A 10,517-nucleotide genomic window follows, 5' to 3' on the forward strand; every position below is an offset into this window, starting at 1 on the left:
CTTGGTAGTATGGGCGTGGTTGATTCCACCCCTGACCTCCTTGTGGACGAAACCCATTGCTGCCATTGAGGAATAGAGCTTCTTCTTGGGTTTCTGGGCAATTGTCGCCCGAATGTCCAACATTCCCGCAGGCCTCGCACATCATGCAAGTTTCCAAGGCTTGAAGTATTTGCATCTGAGCCTTATCTCGGGAATAATCCTCAAATTTCTTGAGGAGGAGATCAATCTTCATAGCGAGCATATCGGCCTCTTTGATGGAGTGCATACCTTGCTGGCATGGTTGGAGGCGATCATCGCTCCAACCTTGGTTGGAAACCATCTTCTCGATCAATGATGTAGCTCTTTCAATGGTTAGTGAGAAGAAAGCTCCACCCGCAGCGGCATCCACATGATCACGGAATGATTGTGTCAACCCATTGTAGAAGTTCTGTAGAATGAGCCAATTATCCATTCCATGGTGCGGACACGCCAGAATGTACTCCTGAAGCCTCTCCCAAGCTTCAGGAATTGACTCATTTGATGCCTGCTGGAAGTTCGAAATACGACCACGAAGAGCATTGGTTTTGCCCGTCGGGAAGAACTTCGAGAGAAACGCCTTGGCACATTTGTCCCAAGTATCCACAGCAGCCTTGTTAGCATAAAACCATTGCTTTGCTCTCCCCAAGAGAGAGAACAGAAATAGACAGAGCCGGATGGCATCTTGCGATACACCCTTGATAACAAAAGTACTGCAGAGCTCCAGGAACTGCTGGAGATGAGCGCTGGCATCCTCATTGGCCTTGCCATAGAAAGGGCTGGCCTGTACCATCGTAATGAGACCCGTCATGATCTCGAAATTTTCTCCTCCAGTGTTAACCTCGGGCCCGGTAGGGACCTAGTTAGCAGACGGAGCAGAGTAATCACAGAGTGTCTTCTGGGCCATAGCTCTAGGAGCTGACAACGATGCGATGACTGGTTCAGCTGCCGAGAGTGAGATCTGAGGAGGTACGATACGAGGTCGAACTCTTCTCAAAAGTGCCCTCTGGATTGGAATGAAAGTTTTGCGGCAAGTCGAAACCGGTTATACACTACCCTGTTTTCATATCAACAAAGACAAGAAAACAAAGCCAAGTTAGTCTGTTTAGCAAGCGAATACCAATTTCGATTTTGTTCATAACTTTGTTTATATATTTCACTCTGTGCCTTCCCCGGCAATGGCGCCAAAAATGCTTGTTGGCACCTACCAATGTCACCACCGGTGAACAGCGATGACGCCCGCAGACGTCAATTTGTGGTGGCAGTATTTCATGAACCACGAATAAATCCGCAAGCGCACGGAATACTACTGTAGCATTTTACCCGGGAGTATATCGGGGTGCCATTTATATTTCCGCAGGGAAGGCAGTGAGTGAGAAGATATATAGACTAGTTGATGAACTTTATCTAGATTGGATATCCTCATGCATAAACAAGGGTAAGATAATAACATGGTAGGAGGTAGTGTGACACACACACACAAACTACCCTCTTGGGATACTCTAGTGTCACCACCTGCTTGCTACCTCTACAAACCGTGGGTATAGTTGACATCCAGCAACATTTAGCTAATCTAGACACCATGCCTACACTAGTAAGGGATACTCTAGTGTCCCGCGTAGAGCTCCCACCCTCCGGATGGACAGACATCACACTAGAGCAATCATATGAATACTGGAGCAGTTGATAGAGTTCTAAGAACAAAAGACTAACCATCTCCAGCACAGGGCGATCATACAATGCAAGCATTGAATAATAACGCAACCATATCAAGAAGCATATATCCAATAACTCAGAACATACTTCAAGCAGATATCGGTAACCATAGTCTAATTCTATTACAAACAACTGAATATTACAAGAGAGAGCTAGAGATGAACCCATACCAGAACTCTCGAGCAACTCCGGCGACTCGATGACTCCTAGACTTCTCCTAAACTCCACTAAGCCTAAAGACTATGCAAGGAATGCAAAGAGAGGAGAAATGTGAGGTGTGTGTGTGTGTGTGTGTGTTCTCTAATCTCTACCCCCCCCCTTTGTATTTCTAGCAAGGAGTCACGGGGTGAGACTCTCCAAACCGACCTAAAGGAGCAATAGGGAGGCGACACGTGGCTTGACTAAGGCGGTGGGGCCAATGGGCCAGGTCGGCCGACCTGTAGGTCGGTCGGCCTACCCGTGGGGCCAACCGCCCCCATCTTCTTCGAGCAGGCTGTCTTGGGCCTCCTTGTCTGGTCCACGGTGGTCTTGGCCTGTTTTGGCTTGTTTGAATTGGATTCGTGCATCACTTTTGGTCCATCTGAGCCTGAATCGGTGCTCTGATAATTTCTGTGATTTTATGTTAGGCCAAAGTGTGCTTTTAACCTGCATATTAGCTTGAAAACACAACTTGCATATTCTAAAAGGTAAAGTGTGGTTTAGGGATTTTATTGGATAAGGATGCGTGTAAAAAAAATGCAAACTCTCATGATTTTCTAATCAAGTTGACGCCTGGAAATGATCATTTGTGAGCGTCAACAATGGTTCACTCTGCAGCTGCAACCCGCTATGTGAGACCCGCAAGATCCTTGAGCGTGCCACCCCTTGCCATGGGGAGCACATCACGGAGAATTCCATACCCATGCTTAGGTTTGGCAGAAGGATAATTCTAACCAACCAAGTTTTGAGATGCCAAGGAATCTGTGCGGTGATGCCCAAGATGTCAGAGACATGAGAATATCAACGCCCGTGATGCTATGCCACTGAAGAGCAACCTTCAGTTGGAAATTTTCGGCATATGGGAAAATGACTCCATGAGTCCTTCCCTATGCCAGAGCACCATAAGTACATCTTGGTGGCTATGGACATTATGTGTCTAAATGGGTTGAAACACTTCCTAAGTTGCGGCCGACTCAAAGAATTCAGAGAAGATGGTTCAGGAAATCATGTTTCCTTGCTTTGGATTTCCAAGAGTCGTGTTTAGTGGTAAAGACTCACACTTCACAAGACAAGACCTGCAGGAAGTGTCTCAGCAAGTTGGAGTAAACCAACGGGTTGCTATTCCATATCACCCCAACAATGAACGCCAAGGAGAAAGAATGGAAGAACAAAATCATCCGAGGCACCTTGAGCATATTGTATATCCTTAAAGACGTGGATAGGACTAACATGGTACCCAACGGGTGATCAAGAGGTGGAAGATGGATCTCAAATCAGCCAGGATTAAAAGGCAAATGTGTTTGGCTGAATTGGATGATTGGAGGAAGAAGGCCTACCAAAGCCGATTATGGAGTTATAATCCTCCAGGACAATGACGGGAATACCTTCAAGGCCTATGGCCAAATATTGAATATATTCCCGAAGTCCGAATTACCGGAACTCGAAGAAATAGACGTATACGAGTTATCCGAGCAAAAGCCTTCATCTATGGTCATCGCCAGACCTTAAACGTGCAATATCCTAGTAGTGGGTGCTGGTTTATTTTCCAAATTATTTTCTCAAAATTTTGTTATCAGCAGTGCCAAGTCTTTGTTAAAAAAAAATTGCTTCATGCTTGTGCTTTAGTTGGTTGGTGCACATTTGTGTGCCAACCAACCCCCCTATTCTAACATTCCACCAAGTGTGCAGGGGAAGTACATGAACATTATTAAGATGAACCCCTTGACAAAGTTGAGTGCAATACAATGCACCCATGCCAGATCAAACATCGCCAAGTGCAATTCATCACGGAGGTTTGCGACCCGTATCCCGTTTCCTTTCATGCTTTCATTCAAATTCATTCTGGATTGAATAAATTTAAAATCGGATGAAAACTTTGGAAGAGATGAATTCTTGCATGATTCTCAAAGGTGTCTAAGTTTTATTTCTTATGCAAGTACTTGTTACCTTTGGAACTTATATAATAGGATCACCTGAAGCTTTGTCTATTGACCCTCATGATATAATGAAATGCAAGAGATGTTCTTTCTAATTCAAAATCTTGGATATCTTTAAAAGGCTAAAATGAGGCAACTCTCATGCTCTCTCAACTTTTCAAAAGTCCTATCCAGAGCCATACATGACTTAAGTTGAGCCCACATAGCTATCTTTTTACATTTTGAGCTTGATCAAACATTATTGCGAGAAATATCATGATCATCTGGTACTTTGTTCATCCACCACGCACATTCATCAATAAAGTCCATCAAAAGTGGTTCATCGAAAGCTCTCCATTCCCCTGAAAAAAAGAAAGAAAAGAGAAAAAGAGAAAAGTGAGTGAGGACTCTTACTTGAGCCAAAAAAAAGAGGACAAAGGGGAAGGATGGAGAAGCCAAGATCAAACACCACTCAAAAGACATTCATCCATCACACATATGCACATGACCAAGTTCTAAGGTGACATGACCTCTCAAAGACAAGATTTTTGATATTGCAAAATAAATGAGGAAGATATGCATCTTTATCCCTACCTCGAGCTACACAAAAGCCTATCAAAAAGTAGGAGAGGTTTCTCAAATTACCTTAGTGAGATTCAAATACAAAAGAGAGACTAAGAGTGAGTTGAAAGAGATGAGAGCATGCCTCCTGTTTTGAAAATCTTGCAAAAAAAACTCCAAGTACAGAGAAAAGGAAATGAATCATGCTCTCCATCAAGTTGTTCTGAGGATCAATATTCAAAGATGAAGGTGTTAGCCACCCGGAATCCAAGGTATGAGGAAAGCTTAGAAATAATTCTTATACATTGTTTGAGTTCATGAATTCTGGACTTTGCTTGATCCGCTGGATCTATTCCGACTCTTTTTGCTCGGGACAAGCAAAGTCTAGGTTTGGGGGTGTGTTGGTGGTCGATTTCTATGATTTTTACCACCAACATTTCTCCAGAATTCATGATTTGAGGGCCAACACAAACCAAATCTGATTTATATTAATGAGTTCCACAAGTTTTGGTGAGTATTTGAATGCAGGAACAACATGTACGAAATTTGGCCAAAATGGGAGAAATCCCAGGCCGGTCGGCCTATACCCCAGGGAGTTTGATGCTCATCTTTGGTCAGAGTGCTCATGGGTGCAAATGCAAGCCAATGCAATGTGGTTTCATACAAAATGCACAAACCAAGACCGAAAGGCTTGAGCCAAGGATGATTGGGTCCACATGCAGTACTCCAACTCAACCCCAAGCCCGAAACCGTCTATGAGAAGAATATGCACCCATTGATCAACACGTCGGTGAATCGGAGGGCCGAGAAGAGGCAAGCCCAGGCCGGCCGGCCTAGGCCAGGCCGCCCGGCCCCCAACTACTCAGCTTCAGACCAACGCAACTAAAACCGACTTCATCAAGCAATGAGGAGCATTCACGAATAGGCGGTGCAAATTTGGCGGAGATCCCAGGCCGGCCGGCCTCACTTTGTCACGCCACGTGCTCATCTTTTGCGTGGAAGCTAAGCAGCCGACCTACTTGCGTAAGGTGCACGCGCTAGCTTCAGCACCGTCTTGGAAGAGCTATAAAAGGACACCCACACCTCCATTCCAAGACACACCATTTGGTGAGGAGAAGTGCCTCAAGCAAGATGTAGTCCATCTTAGAATAGGGAGAGTGCGAGGTGAGAGCTTTGGTGAAAGCCAAGCTAAAGGAGCGGTGCCGAGTTCTCTTGGCCTTACTCCACTTTTTGTAAGCCATCTCAGAGGAATGAAATATCTTTAGAGCAAAGTTCCTCGTCTCTCGTCGGTATCTCGCTAGCATTTCTATTTACTTCAGTTACTTGTTTACTTTCTGTCATTGGTCTGCGGGATCTCTAGTCTGCATATGTAGCAAGTTCTACTTATTTGAGAGTGCTCTCTACCTTACCGGTAGGTAGAAGTACGTAACTCGATAGTTGTATGCGTGGTGCCTAAGCTGGGTTAGTTACATAGGGTTGTGTTCCACCCCACGGTACTGTTGCGGTAGGCGGCAGGTGGCGACAGCCTTGTCCGTCCCTTGTAGTCCACCACGTTTGGGTGTTTTCATAGCAGTAGTGCCGACTGCCATTGGACTCCCTTCTCACCCCAATCTGAGTCCTTCCCTAAGGCCGCCAAAGTAGATCGAGATAGTTTAGTTTCAAGTCTTCTGGGTAATGAGTTGGCTAACCGGCGTTAGGCCCTCTACCCACTTACCTCTCTTCCCCTGATGGGTCCGGTTGAACTAGTTCTAGACCTAGTCGAAGCTTTACCATTCCTTCGATTCGATATCCCAGGTATACTCCTTGGTGAAAGCTATATCGGTCTCTGTGTGCTTGCGGAGTAATTCGTATAGGCTAAGGAGTGCCAACAGCAGCGCAAGCCGAAGTGCAGAAGTTGCTAGACGCAGGCATCATTCACGAAGTTCAATATCCAGAGTGGCTGATAAATGTTATCATGGTGCCGAAGAAGAACGGAAAGTGGCGAATGTGCATTGACTTCACCATCACTACTAGATTTTAGGGTTAATGCCACGGAGTCCATGGCAACAACACAAAATTTGTTGCATTAGATAGGTGATATTGCAACAATTTTGTATTTCGGTTGCAAAAAAATTATGTTATCGCAACCAATAGAAATATGGTTGTGAGTAGCTCAAATTATTGCCACATTTAATTTTTGTTGTTAAAATTTTTATTTTTGTTGCAATAAGTAAGGGTTATTGTCACAAAATTCAAAGCGGTTGCGAGTAGTAAACGATATTGCTAGGAATTTATTGTGTTGCATTAAATAATTACGTGCATTGCAATATATTTGTCTATATTGCAACAAAAAAACTAAGTTGTTGCATAAAAATGGTATTTTTGCCACCGATTATACTTGTTGGTATACGTTTGTTCGATTTGTGGGAATAGATCAGTGTATTGCAACTAAAAAGACTACGTTGCCTCAAATATGGGTGGACCCAATATAACAAACACATGGGCCCATGAGCAATAGGATCGATGGACCAAGACTGTCATTGGAACGAGGGAGGCGCGTGATTATCGTGATCAAGGTAATAGGCCGGTGATAACACAGGCAAGAGGCAGGCAGGATCATCGGACTTCTCATGAACAAGATTCGGACTCTTGGTCGGCGGCTACTTAATTGCTTTCTCAAGAGCGGACTCGTTGGCCGGCGGCTGTATGCTTTCTCTTGTACAAGATTGCGGACTCATCGCGGCCGGCAACTGCTTGCGCGGCCACATGCAAATTAGTTAGGATCACCACAAGGCGATGACTGTTTTGTTGTATAATTGTTAGTAGGGTAACGCTTTAACTCAGCTAATTTGGTGGTGCATTGTTATACTAAAGAATTTCGTTGCAAAACATATCTCGTGTTCACAACTAAACATTGGTCATTGCCTCAAAATAGGTGATAACTAGGTGATTTCCCCGCACGTTGTTGCGGGATTTGAGGGAGCTTTTCAATAAATTGTGACTAAATGATGCAAAATATTTTAAATAAAATAGTATGGAGAATATGCAACATTACAATATAGTATTCAGATCAAGTTTGTTGAAAATATGATTAATAAAGGAAACTTGTCATTGAGCAAATGAACACACAGATGAAATTAATAGAACTGATATTCGGATATAAAATAGACAAATGTTAATTAACACATAGTGGTAGTTTTGATTTAGAGATGTAATCTTAATTGTAGTCAGCTTACATGCATGAACGTTTAACCTCTTTGTTGGTTAACTAATAAATAGTAGAAGAAAAAAATCAAGAAGACATATACATCTAATGGACAGAAGACGTGCACAAAGTTGATGGGACGAATATGTTAATTTCGATGATATGGAGAAGAGAGAAATAACATTTATGACACTTCTGGTGATCAATTATGTGGTAATGATATGAATTTGACTTGTATATTATTTTTTATCGGAAAGCAGATCCGGTAAAAATAGGTAAGATAATAGCAAAAACTAATAGAATAGAATATTTGATCACATTATAGAAGAATAGGTGATGAAAAAATAGCGTATGTATATGACTTTACGTTAATAGATTAAAGATTAAAAGTATCACATAGAGTAGAGATGACATGGACATTTTTTGTAATTAATAAGGGAACATAAATATATTGCATGAAAGGATTGCAAGTTAGTGGCACATTTAGTGAGGAATGATGTGGACACCTTGCATGAAGAGAGAATACACTTAGTAGAAATCTAATTGCAAAGTTAGTGGGACATTTAGTGGAGAATGATGTGAACACCTTGCATGAAGAGAGAATACATTTAGTGGGGATCAATTATATAGGATATATAGATTTGTGTTGGATTATATTTTAAAAAAAGAAAAGTAATTATGTAGGAGTCTGAATTGAAACAAGTTAGGATTACCATCAAGCTGTGTCCGAGTTGATGTAGAAGTTTCACTGGGGGTTACCCTTTATCCAAAACAAGTCTGCTTGTGTCTCCAGATCGCGGATCAGACCTATAGCCGCCGGCATCACGAATTAATTTGATTATGTCTCGATCTTCTATCTAGCTACTTGTTCCGGCATCACGTATCACAAAATTTGTTGTCCTCACCGCATGCTGGCTACCGGCTATGCACACCACTTGCAGGATCCCACGTTGCCCGGACGATCGACCGGCAAGCAGACATAAGCCTTCGGATGTTCGTGGCTCCCACATTGCCTAGAAGATCGGCCAGCAAGCAGCCCAGACGAATGGCCGCCCAGTGAGCAGCCCGGACAGACTGCTGGCGAGCCGCCCGGACGATTGGATGGCCGGCGAGCAGCCCGGACGTTCAGACTGCCGGCGAGCACAGACCGAAGCCTCCTGATTTTCATTGTATAACAAATCATGAGCTATGAAATGTGCAAGGCTCTCCTGTTTGCGAAAAGTTTCAGGCATGCATGTTCACTTTTTCGCTAAGATTAAAAATAGGAAATGACCGAATTAGACTTTGTTGTGAATTCCGAAGCTGTTGGAAATTTTATTTAGATGCCTATGGTATATTTGTTAATTGATTTTACTGTTATATAAAAATAGTTATGAAATTGACAAGTGGATTGTTCTGCAGCCTGCAAGAGACTATTGTTTCTGCATTGTCTTTTTATACATCAGAGTTCCTTTTCCAACGACAAAAGTGAGGCAAATGTGTAGGGGAGGTAAATTACTCTTTTGTAAAAGTTAGTTACTCTACTTCTCTAATGAGTTACTCAGCTTCGTGCAAGTAATAAGCAACTTAAGAGATGGTTACTCCATGTTTTCTCATGTCAAGGAAAATAGTAGGAAAGTCCAATCACTTAGGGATGAATTCATGGCAGCGCTTCAAGGAAGTAGAGAAATCCCGTTAGTTCAGGTAAAAAATTGTTGAATATTAATTTCTAACAGCAAAGATTATATAAGATTCTGAACTAATTAAGAAGTATGCTCAATTGTTTCCTGTGCAGACTGCCTCAAACTGTACACCATTGACATAAGTGCTATCAATATTACAGATTCTAATGCGAGTAAAACCCCATTAATCCAGGTATAAAATTATCGATATTTATCACACCATTGGTAATATTGGAGCATGACCTAAGTTACTTGCTCCATTTTCTCCTGTGCAGATTGCCCTAAAAAGTGCAGACATCCTAGGGGCAGCTAATATTCCAACAGTGGAAACAGATGCAAGCAAAACACCGTCCTCTGAGGCAAGCGAAGTCTTTCTCAAATCAACAAGCATTTTATTTCTTCACATAACTTGATGAATGTTGCTGTGAAACGTGTATGGACTAGAAGCCAATAGGTATGAAATGTAATTCTAATTTCTATTCAATATTTGCAACCTTTTATATGGTCTACATTATGTGTCCATTATAAGAATAACAAGCGAGATAATGTTCTAATGCGAGTAGTCTAGTGCTGAAACAAGAGAAATTGTCTTACTGCATATAAAATTACCTATCAATTGACATGTATTTTGTTCAGTTTATTGATGTGCAACTCTTATGTGATGAGACTATACATGAGACTTTATAATTCCATTATATTTCAATTTCTATACACCAATGATAGTATTCAAATCTGAGCAAAAATCCTTCCACAAATTTTTTTCCTATGCAGACTGCTGAAAAGAGTGTAGACCCAAGTGAAGCTATGCAAAGTGTTCAGAACAGTGTTACTTCTAGTCCCAGTAAAACCCCATCACCTCAGGTAAAAAATTAAGATATTCGTTACACCCATGATGGAGTATCAGCTTAGTTCCTATCACAATTTTTTCCTATGCAGACTGCCGCCAAAAGCACCATCCCAGGAAAAGCAACACCAAAAGTACAGAAAAGTGCTACCAAAACTCCAGCTTCTAAGGCGACTCGAAGTGTTTCTTACAACAATAAAAATTATATTTCTAGGATTCAACTTATGAATGCTGCTACCAAATGTGTGTATGGACAATAAGCCAAAAGGTATGAAATGCAAATCTCATTTCTTCCAAACGCACTATACATCTGATAGCCAATTCATGTTGGTGGCAAAGAGGTAGTATTTATACACCCTTTTTGGCAGCAGAACCATAGCGAGCTTTATCTAGTTGGAATTTTTGTTATAAGCTCCACCTAC

General features: G+C 42.1%; 1 non-coding gene across 1 annotated transcript; it reads left to right on the forward strand.

Annotated features, from left to right (window-relative positions):
• Window positions 1-449: 449 nt before the first annotated feature.
• Window positions 450-556, forward strand: LOC120710854. The gene has a single exon (XR_005690031.1). It is a non-coding gene; the product is annotated as a small nucleolar RNA R71 (small nucleolar RNA).
• Window positions 557-10,517: the final 9,961 nt, after the last annotated feature.

Source organism: Panicum virgatum, chromosome 5K, assembly GCF_016808335.1.
Source record: "Panicum virgatum strain AP13 chromosome 5K, P.virgatum_v5, whole genome shotgun sequence".
Lineage (NCBI taxonomy): Eukaryota > Viridiplantae > Streptophyta > Magnoliopsida > Poales > Poaceae > Panicum > Panicum virgatum.